We start from the raw sequence: 12987 nt of genomic DNA, 5'->3' as shown, positions 1-12987 counted from the left end.
AAATTAGCTGGGCGTGGTGGCACATGCCTGTAATCCCAGCTACTAGGGAGGCTGAGGCAGCAGAATCACTTGAACCCGGGGGGTAGAGGTTACAGTGAGATCGCGCCAATGCACTCCAGCTGGGCAACAGAGTGAGACTCCATCTCAAAAAAAGGAAGAAAGAGAAGAAAAAAAGGGAGAGAGATAGGGGATGGAGGACAGATCTTTTCAGACGTTCTGGGCCAGGATCTAAAGAGCACGGGAAAGAAGGAGGGAGAGAGGATAGGTGTCCACCAGTGGAAATGGCTATAGTGTCGTGGAATTGAAGGAGTTGAGTAAGAAACAGTGAGGCGTGGATCCAAACAGGCAGGGAGGAAAAGATGGTAGGAAAAGATGGTAGGCTTTGGCTCCCTTTACCAATTATTCATTTATTTGCATTCCTCCCCCAGCCTCCAGGTGGCACAACTGACCCAGCATATCTTGCTTGAGAACTGAAAGGTAGAATAAAGGCCAGGGCAAGTCTTAGGAATAAAACAAAGAAACAGAAGGCACTGTTGCCAGGCAGGATTGGGAATGGGAGGGAATGTTGCCTTGTAGCACCCTCAGTGGTGGGTACTCAGTACATGCTTAGAAACTTTTCCACTGCATCCTTGATATTATTGTTTGAGAGTCTGACACTCTCAAAACTCTAATGGAAATCTTTCATGCTTCAATTTAAGCTCTTTTTCTCTTTTCAAGTCCCAATAAAAAGATTCCCATTTGCATAGCACACTGCAATTTGTATCAACTCCTTTAAGATCTACTTCCTAGAGATTTGCATACATCTGAGGCTACCAAAACATATCTACAAGACGTGAATTCTAGATCTAGACAATTAGACCAGGGTTTTTCAACATCAGCACCATTGATATCTTGTGCAGGATAATTCTTTGTTGGTGGAAGGGGGTGTCCTGTGTGTTGTTTAGCTGCATCCCTGGTGTTTAGCTGCATCCCTGGTCTCTATTAGATTCTAGTAGCACCCTTCCTCCCTCACTGAGATAAGCCAATCTTTCGGGTCCAGTCCATGCATTCAAGTCCTGAGTCTTGGCCAGGATGCATAGTGGTAATTGCCAGACCTTCCTCCTCTAAGCAGAGCTTCCTCACACAGTAACATGTTCAGGAATCATTAGGGATTTTACTAATACGCAGATTCTGATTAAGTAGGTCTGGGATGGGGTTCAGGATACTCTAGTTTTAACATGCTCCTGGATGACAGGAATGCTGCAGGTACCCAGACCACACTTGTAGTAACAAGCCCCTATAGCACTGGTTTAGTAAGAGAAGGAGAGGGCCAGGCGTGGTGGCTCACGCCTGTAATCCCAGCACTTTGGGAGGCCAAGGCAGGTGGATCACGAGGTCAGGAGATCGAGACCACCCTGGCTAACATGGTGAAACCCTGTCTCTATTAAAAATACAAAAAAATTAGCTGGGCGTGGTGGCAGGGGCCTGTAGTCCCAGCTACTCAGGAGGCTGAGGCAGGTGAATGGCGTGAACCCGGGAGGTGGAGCTTGCAATGAGCCGAGATGTGCCACTGGACTCCAGCCTGGGCGACAGAGCAAGACTCCATCTCAAAAAAAAAAAAAAAAAAAAAAATTAGCTGGGCGTGGTGGCACATGCTTGTAGTCCCAGCTACTCGGGAGGCTGAGGCAGGAAAATCAAAAATTGAACCCAGGAGGCAGAGATTGCAGTAAGCTGAGATGGCACCACTGCACTCCAGGCTGGCAGAGCGAGACTCTCTTAAAAAAAAAAAAAAAAAAAAAAAAGGGGCTGGGTAGGAAAACTGACCTGACATTATGTAGCTGTGGGACACCTGGCTGGTTACGTGACTTCCAAATGCCTCAGTATCTCCATTTGAAAAATGATGATGACTCTAAAGATTAAGTAAAAGAGCGGAGGTAGGAGTTCAAGGTTGCAGTGAGCTATGATCACGCCACTGTACTCCAGCCTGGGTGACACAGTGAGACCCTGTCTCTAAAAAAGTGGAGGTAAAGCAACCAACTTACCAGCTGACACTCAAGAAATATACATTCCTTCCCACTTAGCTCCTCCTACCACCCTGCGTGGGAACTTCCAAGAACAAGGCATCCCTGGGAATTACAGGGAATTCCCTAGAAGGTAAAACTTAGTTCCTCTATGAATGGTGAGTGGAGAGGGAAAGATTTCTTCTCTTTTCATTCCTCTATCTCAACACCCTCTATGCCACTCACACTATAACACCTTTCATCCTTTGGAGGCTATAGATTGTTTCGATAATGAAACATACCACAGAAAGAATATTTAAAATGATATACACATTGTGATTCCAGTCAAAAGCAATGCGTCCCACTCTTGAGTCCATCTCTGCCCTGTATTTAATACTGATCTGAACTATTCTCTAAAGGAAAAATGATCCCAAACAGGAATCATCAAGCGCTTTGGATAGGCTCTAAGTTTCCAAATACAGCCTGTTCACTTTTTCCCCAAAAATGAATAAATTCTGCTCACCTGTAATTGTGTCTGAGGAAAATTCTTGCTAACCTTTGCAAGTATAAAATGTTCTGATGCAAAATACTAATTTGCCAAGCTAAAACATGGCTTTAGAATCACACAGCACATGGCACATGAACTCCACCTTGATTTTAATTTAATTGAAAGTGCCTTTCAATTAGGGTTGAGAAGTACTTGAATTTCTGGAATATTAACTAAGATTTATTCCTTTGGGAAAGTCATTCCTCCAACCCACCCAAATAAAAATGGTTAAACAATGGTGTCTTTCTCCATTTGTAGGAGGCATCAAAAAAACTTATGGGAGGCATCACTCCAGACAAAGATGCTGTATTATCCCACCACGGGAATGCCATCTTGATAATGTAAGCTGATGCAGTCAGCTGTACTGGGAGGCGGCTGAAAACGGTCAGTTAACCACTGCCAGGAAAATGTGGTTTGGCCTTCCTCACACCTTCTACACACGCCTCACCAGGTGAGAGCTCAGGAGGACCCTGGATGAGCTATGCATTAAGGCTGAAGTCAGGCAACTGTTGGGCGGGAAGAGGGGCAAATGAGGGTCCCTCTCTGTCCCTTACTGGGGGATGGCATGGTACCTTTAATGGGTCTGCAGGACCAGTCTCAGCTACAGAAAAAGTCTAGCTCAGTCCTAGCCCCACAGGTTTCCCACAAATGCCCTGGAAAGAGCCATGGAGTCTGGATAGGATGGCCACCTGAGGAATCCTCTCTCTTGCGGGAACTTGCTGTGGTGTGGTGGCAGTTACATATCCACACTCTTCTAACTCATAAAAGACTAAAAGCTTAAGAGTCCTGACAAAATTATCTTCTAAACCCTACACTCAACCAACCCAGGGCACTCCAGGCACAGTGGGGAAACTTCTAGTTCAGCCCTCTCTAACAACCCTGGAAAAACTGCTCTAAGATCACTGTTTATCCATACTCTGCACAATGAGAATCCTTTCCAGGGTCCCTGCTAGGGTCTGAAAGTTTGTGTCTCCCCAAAATTCATATGTTGACACCTAATCCCCAATATAATGGAATGAGGAGGTGGGGCCTCTGGGAGGTGATTAGGTCATAAGGGTAGAGCACTAATGAATAGGAGTAGTGCCCCCTCACCTTTTCATTAAAAGAGGCCCTTCCCCAGGTGTGGCGGCTCACGCCTGTAATCCCAACACTTTGGGAGGCCAAGGTGGGCAGATCACCTGAGGTCAGGAATTTGAGACCAGCCTGGACAACATGTGAAACCCTATCTCTACTAAAAACACAAAAATTATCTGGGCATGGTGGCGCACACCTGTAATCCCAGCTACTCAGGAGGCTGAGGCAGGAGAATGACTTGAACCCGGGAGGCGGAGGTTGCTGGGAGCCAAGATTGCGCCATTGCACTCCAGCCTGGGCAACAAGAGCAAAACTCTCTCTCAAAAAAATAAATAAATAAACAAAACTTTTTTTAAAAAATTAAAAACTGGGATTATCGTTCTGAAAATTGCGGTCCATCGTCCCAATGAGGACCAATTTCTGACTTACTCAAAGTTTACAGAAGGATCAAGTAATGAAAAATGGAAGAATTACCAATAGTGCAGGTGCTTCGGGGGTAAGAGAATATCAGCTAGAAACCCCCAAAGCGGGGGGGGGGGCAGTCAGGCTTAGAGAATTTCCATGTTCAAAGCTACTTTATCCGTGTGAAGGATGAACAATTGATCTGCTGCACAATTGCTAGCATTTTAGGTATTAACTTTAGGCCAGCACATAGTGGTTCATGCTTGTTATCCCAGCACTTTGGGAGTATAATTGTGGAACTGCTTGGGAGGCCGAGGTGGGAAGATTGCTTGAGTCCCGAAGTTCAAGACCAGCTTGGTCAATGTAGTGAAACCCTGTCTCTACAAACAATAGAAAAACAGCCAGGCATGGTGGCATACACCTGTAGTCCCAGCTACTCAAGAGGCTGAGACCAGAGGATCGCTTGAGCCCAGAAGTTCGAGACTGCAGTGAGCTATGATCGCACAACTGCACTCCAGCCTGGGTGACAGAGTGAGACCCTGTCTCAATAATTAATTAATTGATTAATTAATTAAAAAACTGTTTACTTATCATTTGCATCTGTAATGAAGATGAAAGAAGGCTTTGGTTAATTTAAGAACAACCAACTTTGGGGGGAACACAATATGTACAAGGTGCTTCCATATCCATCTGATTTTACACAAGTTTTGAAACAGGTAGGTTTTGGTATCTCCATTTGTATAGATGAATGAACTAAGATTTTGTTTATGTGACAGACCAAGATCTCACAGAGGCAGTAGGGTGCTTTGGTCACATCATGGTTCTGGATAAAGGGGGCACTACCATATCTGCGTATTTGGCCTTGCTACCCCATCTGCTCCAATCAGGCATCAAAAACAACCACAAAGCCCCTGCCCATATCTAAGAAAAAAAAAGGGGGGTTCAAAGCATAGAGGCCTTCCCCAGTAAGTTCTACAGGTCTCTCCCCTTCCCTGGCATTCATGTCACACCCCCCTCAACCAGTTCATGCATGCTTCCAAGGCTTAGAAGAAAAAACAAAGAAACCCAACCCTTCAAACCTACTCAAACAAAGCTACATCATCTCATCCTCATACCCACTCTCTGCCTGGTTAAGGACCCCAGCAGCAGCATTCTGCCTCCACAGGGCACCCTCTCCAGTTGCATGGCCTATGTGAGGCACTCTGAGACTGTCACCAAGATGGGAACAAATTCCAGTTACATGACTCTTTTTTCTCTCTCTTTTCTTTCCTTTTTTTTTTTTCTGAGACAGAGTTCTCGTTCTGTCACAGGCTGGAGTGCAGTGGCTCCCCCTCAGCTCACTGCAACCTCTGCCTCCCAGGTTCAAGCAATTCTCCTGCTTCAACCTCTCAAGTAGCTGGGATTACAGGCACCTGCCACCACACCTGGCTAATTTTTGTATTCTTTTAGTAGAGGCAGGGTTTCACCACGTTGGCCAGGCTGGTCTCGAAATCCTGACCTTGAGTGATCCACCTGCCTCAGCCTCCTAAAGTGCCAGGATTACAGGTGTGAGCCACCGCGCCTGGTCCAGTTACATGTCTCTTGATCCTACTCCAACTTGTCCCCACAAGGACTGGTAGCGCTGGTGCTCCTAGATGGGAGACAGGAGCACGAAAGGGAAAAAGAGGCGAGGGCAGTCTGAGTATGTTCTCAGTCTCTTTCCCTCACACTTTGTTTTCTCCAGCCCCTCCTCAATCTCAGAATCCACCTCAACAGGAAAAAGGAACCAAGCCCTGGAGAAAGTACATTCTGTTTTATTGTAGAAAGAAAAGAGAGACTCGATTCTTTTCTCTTCTGGCACTCCACTTTCAAGAAAATGGGGCAAATGACAGAAATTAAGTTTATACTGGGGATTTTAGTTTTCTAAAAAACTAGCCTCCAGAGTCTGCCCTGCAGGAGTTCCACAATTACAGCTCCATAATCCTATAAAATCACAACTCATATCTACGCTAATATTATGCTGAGACGACTACAAAATCCTGAGCTGTCACTGGAACGACAACAGCACATTCACCACCAGTCAACTTATCAAGGCAAGAAGGCAGAAGAGCTAACCAGGGGTTACGACTTAGAAACACTTTCATTAGCAACATTAACAATGGGTGAAATACATTTTTAAAACTTAAATTTAAATATCAGGTGTTATGTTACTTGAAGTATCCCATTTCTTTAATACTCTAATCAAATACTACTTAAAATCACATAGACAAACTCAGTAACTTTCTCTCTGAGCAAAACGGTAGATTTTCCTTTTAGAATAGAGATGGTTTTCCCGGGCACGGTGGCTCAAGCCTGTAATCCCAGCACTTTGGGAGGCCGAGGCGGGAGGATCACGAAGTCAGGAGATCGAGACCATCCTGGCTAACATGGTGAAACCCCGTTTCTACCAAAATTACAAAAACATTAGCTGGGCGCGGTGGGGAGCGCCTGTAGTCCCAGCTATTTAGGAGGCTGAGGCAGGAGAATGGGGTGAACCCGGGAGGTGGAGCTTGCAGTGAGCCGAGACGGCGCCACTGCACTCCAGCCTGGGAGAGAGAGGGAGACTCCATCTCAAAAAATAAATAAATAAATATATAAATAGAAGAGAGATGGTTTTAACTTTCCTATAATATACTCATGAAAAATGTGTTTGAAGGGAAAATGTCCAAAATGCGAACAGTAATGTTACATATTCATAGAGGGGATTATTTTACAAAGTAAGATACACATGTATATGGATTACCTTAACTCCCATCATGATCCACGGTAACATTCTTCCCTGAGGCCCAAGCCACCCGAAGTGCTGCTGGGTGAGGCTCATGCCAGTGAGACAATCTGAAGGTGAAATTGTTCCTTTATTTTTAGCTTTACAGAAATTCTGCCTCTGGGTGTTGAGTTTGCACAGTACAAAGAAAATGGTGGGCCAGGCGTGATGGCTCATGCCTGTAATCCCAGCACTTTGAGAGGCCAAGGCAGATGGATCACAAGGTCAGGAGATCAAGACTATCCTGGCTAACACGGTGAAACCCCATCTCTACTAAAAATACGAAAAATTAGCCGGGTGTGGTAGTGGGCACCTGTAGTCCCAGCTACTTGGGAGGCTGAGGCAGGAGAATGGCGTGAACCCGGGAAGCGGAGCTTGCAGTGAGCCAAGATCATGCCACTGCATTCCAGCCCGAGTGACAGAGCAAGACTCCGTTTCAAAAAAAAATTTTAAAAAGGTGCAATTTGCTACCCAAACTTACTGAAATTGTTGAAGCTCATTAGGATACTAATCAATTACTCCACACTTCCAATAGCTGACACAGAATCCCTGATTAACAATCTAAGCAGTGAGTACTATGTTTCGCAAGATCAAAAACAATCATTCCAAAAGCTAATTCAAGATAGAGCACCAATTCTACTGGTGCTGAGTCGTGTATAAAACTAAAGACTAGAACTAAACAGTCTATCCGTGGTCTTCAGAAGTAAGTTTTTAGCATGCTCCTGTTTCAACTGTTAAAATCCCTCAACACAACCTCCATGCAAATTCAATTTCAATTTCATCTTCATTTGAAACATTTCTCATTACCTTAATAAGCAGAGGCTGGTAATAACCATGATAGAAATCTGGGACATGGGTATTTTAAGAGCTCACCAAATCTGTAATGGTTATTGTTTAGATTATTGTAATTATCTAGACAATAATTACAATGACTAGAAAGTCCAAAGTGTTTACATTTTTGGAAGTAATATTTGATGTTAGTTCTATAAGAAAATATTTAAACTTATAGAAATAAATCCAGTGGATTCATTCTTCACTCATTTGATAACGAAGTTAAGACAACCTACTTCACTTTATTAGCCTGAGGTCCTGAGGCTACTGAGTCAGAATAAGGCACTTATGAAAGTGAAATAACTTCAAACTCTGCAGGCAGGAAGTGGTGCCAACTGTCATGCCAAAACTATGAGATAATGAGTATTTCAAAATGTTTGTCCCATCTCAAAGCCCAGCTATTCCTCTCATCCTAGCATCTCAGCATCCCAAAAAAGAAAGTGAAATGAACTCTCCAGCAGAGTCTGTTAAGTAAAGGACTGGGAGACAGGCAGCATTACTTTTGTTGTCCCTGGCCCAGGACTATTTTGTTGGTGCTGTTCAAGATAATTGCAGGAAACTTGGTGTGCCTCCACTCAAAGGAGAAGATGTCCTTTAAGGAAAGGGCCAGGCTGGGTGTGGTGGCTCATGCTTGTAATCCCAGCACTTTGGGAGGCCGAGGCAGATGAATTACCTAAGGTCAAGAGTTGGAGACCAGCCTGGCCAACATGGCGAAACCCCGTCTCTACTAAAAATACAAAAATTAGCTGGGTGTGGTGGTGGGAGCCTGTAATCCCAGGAACCCGGGAGGCTGATGCAGGAGAATCGCTGGAACCCAGAAAGGGGAGGTTGCAGTGAGCTGAGATCACGTCATTGCATCCAGCCTGGGCAACAAGAGTGAAATTTCGTCTCCAAAAAAGAAAAAAGAAAGAAAGAAAGAAAAAGAAAGGTCCAAGGATCAAAACTGGGGAGGAGACAGCTGGCAGCGGAGCATTGCTTGAAACACTCTTTAGGCCAAGTCTTCATGTTTAAAGAAACAGAGTAAACTCCTTACTGGATACACCTCATTTCTAGACATGTTATTATGAATTTTTATTCATGAATGTTGGGGAAGCTGCCAGACTGGAAGAAAGAGAAGTTTAGTTAAATTTAAATTAAGAACATTTCCAGAAAGACAAGTGTGATGCTTAAATGAACTCTAATCAGAACAAAAGACAAGGAAGCAAATTCCCTGGGATCCCAATGGTGAGAGGAGTTTGTACTCATGCAGTCTCCAGGAGCCTGTGAAACGCGAATTGAGATAGAAGAGCGCTTCCTGGGAGACATGGGCTTGTTCACAGATTCCAAGATGCAGTACAGAGAGAGGCGTATAGACTTATGAGTAGGTGAAGTTTCTTTTCAAAGAGAAATATTATACATTTAGGAAGTCTTCCCAAATCACCTGCGCTGCATTTAAAACTGCTACAGGGAAGGGTAATGATATGTCAAAGTCTGATCTGACCACGCAGCCTATCAGAGCCAAACCCCTGCTACCTTACACGGGAAACTGGCTTTCCTGGGTCTGGAGGGGGAATCCACCATCTCTCTAAACAAGTCACCTCCCAGACGCCCTCTTTGTGGGTCGGGAGGGATCCCTCGGGCTGGTGAGCGCCTGGCATCCGGGTTGGAGAGCTCGGCAGCCCGGCTGCACACCGTCTCGCCCTTTGCCTTCAGTCCTCACCCGGCTACCAGCGCCACAGCTCCCTGCTGCGGGATTCCGGCTCTCCCGGGCTCCGTTTTACTCCCCTCCCGTCCACTCCGTTTCTCTGGGATTTCTCGGGGCCAACAGTGTCTCCTTGCTCTGGCCCTTGCTGGCGCGCCTCTACGGACATTTCAGGCACGGCTTATCCAATACTCTCCCCCACGGTCTGCTCCTCCCATACCCCAGAGTGTCCCCAAGAAGGGCCCACAGAGACGCAAACTCCAGCTTTATCCCGGATAAGATACCACATTCTAACTGCTGAGGTCCTAGCCTCAGGTCGAACTGGCTCAGCTCGGACCCAGACCGCGTTCTTCCTCCCAGGGCAGAAGAGGCTGCTGGCTCCTCCTGCATCATCTCCCGAGTTCAGCTCCCTGGACCCTATTCCGAAAGACTCTGGCTGGGGCCGGGGCCGGGTCCTTCCTGACCTCAGTCTCTCTGAAAAGTTTAGGACTTGCGAAAATGCCCCCGGCTCTGCCACCCAAAAGGCAGGACCCACGCCTTCCTTGCGAGCTAGAAGGAACGGCTGCACCTCCCAGTGCTCCCGGGGCAGGAGACGCGGCCACGACCACATTTGATTTCACTGCTTTTCCTGAAAAGGACACACACAGCCCAGCTCTGTGTGTATGCAGGGGGAAGCGGAGTCCTGCGTTTATTTTCTAAAGCATATATAAGCGATAAGCATTGAACAAAGTAGCCAAAGGCTTCGCCCTCCCACAAACCTAGGAATTCAAACCCACATGGCCACAGCCCCTCCACCCGGGCCCTCTCCCAGCACACGCTCCGCTCGACAAGGGCCACAAAAAGCCCTTTAAAAGCCCGCGGTGCTTCCGAGGACTCCCAGATCTCCAGCCCTTCCTCGACCACCCCTTCCTCACACCCGAGGACACTCCAGCCCCGCCCCAGCTTGGACACCCACCTCTGGGCTCCGGCTCCCGGAGGCGCAGTCCTGGGGCTCTGCTCCAGCACCGCGCGGCCGCTGCCTCCCGCTCCAGGGGTCCAGGAGACTCCGGGGGAAGGCGAGCGGCAGCCCCGGGCTGGGGCCAGCGCATCTGCAGGGAGTGGCGGCCTCGGGGCGCGCTGGAGGGCGGGGAGTCCCGCCCGCCTACTCCCGGGGCCCGCCCCCTCCCCGCCCCCTCCCCGCCCCCTCCCCGCCCCCTCGCTTCCCCTCCAGTCGCCCAGCCCAGGGGCCGCCCTCCTCTCTCCTCCCCTCCCCTCTCCTCCCCATCCACCCACATCTCCTCTCAGCGACTTCGGCGGAATCTATGCACAAACCAAGAAATGAATGAATGGAGAGACTGGAGGGAGGGAAAGACGGAGGGATGGATGAGGCGCGCAAAGCTGAGTATTTCCTAACTCAGGGGAGCGCTGTGTCTGGGTATGTGGATACTTGTTAGCGCACGGGGCTTTGGGGCGGGGTGGCGTGTCGCAGTGTGTACACGTGGACGTGTGTGTTGGTGTACACATATGTGCGCATGAGCGTATGTGGAAGTGTGTGAGTGCCTGTGTGCGCTTAAATGCCAGGAGCTACTGAGTTCCCACTCAGGCGGGGAGAGAGCCTCTTGTCCCTTACCTAGCACCACGACTGCCCTTAGGGTCAGAGCGACCCCCGGAACTGGTTGCGAAGTGCGTCTTTGTGGCAGTAATGGTGTCGCCGAGTGTTTGGGGACTCCCCCGATGGGGTTCAGAGGCTGAGGTGTGGACAGAGATGCTTCCAACTCACTGGCTCGCCAGAGCCTTCCTGCTGCCCTCCGTGTAGTGGCAGCCGGTGGCCCGGTGTCAGAGCGCGTGTGCTAACAAAGCCAGCCGAGGGGGAAGGAGGCAGCGGATCCGCAGACTGGAGCTGTATTAGGCGGGTGGCTAGCCATCCCTCACTCTTGAGATGTCTGAAATTTCAGTCTCTCCTCCCCTCCCCCACATGAATATTTAAATAATGTTAATGACCCTTTGAAAATGAACCGTCTGGAAATCCTGAGAGAGGACACGCACACACAAACAGCCCACCTAGAGAGCAACACTTTTCAAAAGCAAGCTGTGGACTTACTCTGCTGTAGGTGGCGGCGTTCATTCTCAGCCGAGGAAGATCACAAAAGTCAGATTTCTTGAATTCAGGTTTGCCCTAGGCATGATTTTTCCAGCAATTATCTCTCCCCAGCTTTGCAAGTCTCCCTTGCACTCTCAGTTAGATTTCCACCCTAAGGCAGTCTGCTGTTTTCCCCATCCCTTGACAAGGCCCTGGGTTGCTCTTCTGGGAGTCAATTTTACATGTCAAACACAGCAGGGAAAGACAATAGCTATGGACTGATTGTACTTTCCTAACCCACTGAGGTCCCTGATTTCCAATACAAAGAAATGATACCCTTGGGAACTACCCTGAAAGCCCATCCAGGCTAAGGGCACCATAAATAGCACCTCCAGAGAAAAGGCCTCTTCCCTGCCTTGAGCTCTATTCACACTTTCACCCAAGGAAGAGGATGAAGTCTACAATGGGACATCAGCTGTTCTCAGGGTCCCTGAATGTCAAGAGGCTCCTTTTTCTCGGTATTTGGAAATGGTTTCACCATCCTTTTCGCCTGTTTGTCTCTTATACTGTTGAATTTCAATAGAATTTACTGACCAGTGCTCAGAGATGACAGAGCTTCAGCCTTGACTCAACTTTGTCTTCCTTCCTTCCTTTTCCTTCTTTTCTTCCGTCCTTTTCATTTTTTTCTCCTCATGTCTCCGATTTAAGGAATTAAATGCTTGGGTGCCCTACATACTGATCTATTTTTAACATTTTAATATCATGTGAAAAACTCACATTAAAATGAGTGTGCCTGAGTATCACAGTTATTTATATGGACCATAGACTCTCTAAGAAAGAATTTTAGAATTACATCATATGTGAGATGTTATAAACAGTATCATGGCAGGTACTTCATCATTCTCTTCTCATATTTTCCTAAATTTGAATAAGTGTAAATTTTACAAACAAAATTAGTTTCATTATTAGGAAGAGTAAAGCAAGGCCAGGCATGGTGGCCCATGCCTGTAATCCCAGCACTTTGGGAGGCCGAGGCGGGCGGATCACCTGAGGTCGGGAGTTTGAGACCAGCCTGACCAACATGGAGAAACCCCGTCTCTACTAAAAATACAAAATTAGCCAGGCGTGGTGGCACATGCCTTCAATCCCAGCTTCTCGGGAGGCTGAGGAGAATCGTTTGAACCTGGGAGGAGGAGGTTGCAGTGAGCGAAGATCATGCCATTGCACTCCAGCCTGGGCAACAAGAGCAAACTGCATCTCAAAAAAAACAACAAAAAAAGATACCAACTTTATTCTGAATTGCTTCTTTACTAAAGCAATGTCAATGCTTTGTTAATATTAATTTTAAAGTTCTAGAATAGTATTCAAAACCTATTAGGAATACGAATTTAGGAAAATATATGCTCAATAGATACTAATTTATAAGAATATTTGTTTTCTTCCATCTTCCAAATTATTAAAGAGGTAGCCATGATTAAATATTTTTAATATAAAAGGCTTGGTACATACCAGATGCTCAGAAATAGTTGTTTAATTTGTTCAATGAAATCCATGCAAGAGTATGAATGGCTGCATGCAAAAGTAAACACTGTTTTTAATTAACATTTTCTCATTTATTTTCTCCTAGGCCAG

The 12987-nt window shown here is 46.8% G+C and overlaps 1 protein-coding gene across 7 annotated transcripts in view; it reads right to left on the bottom strand.

The window, feature by feature from the left end:
* PALM2AKAP2 (PALM2 and AKAP2 fusion) overlaps window positions 1-12987 on the bottom strand; it is a 550991-nt gene that overhangs the window by 112274 nt on the left and 425730 nt on the right. The window contains exon 1 of one of the 7 annotated variants that reach the window (XM_073021832.1): window positions 10252-10507. The exons of the other annotated variants lie outside the window; for them this stretch is intronic. The gene's annotated coding sequence lies outside the window, so the exon portion shown is untranslated. Of the gene's footprint in view, window positions 1-10251; window positions 10508-12987 lie in introns of those variants that run through there. 7 annotated transcript variants of the gene reach the window in all.

This window comes from Chlorocebus sabaeus, chromosome 12, assembly GCF_047675955.1.
Source record: "Chlorocebus sabaeus isolate Y175 chromosome 12, mChlSab1.0.hap1, whole genome shotgun sequence".
In the NCBI taxonomy this organism is placed as follows: domain Eukaryota; kingdom Metazoa; phylum Chordata; class Mammalia; order Primates; family Cercopithecidae; genus Chlorocebus; species Chlorocebus sabaeus.
Note: the sequence above shows the minus strand (reverse complement) of the source record. Positions and strands in the feature narration are given on the sequence as shown.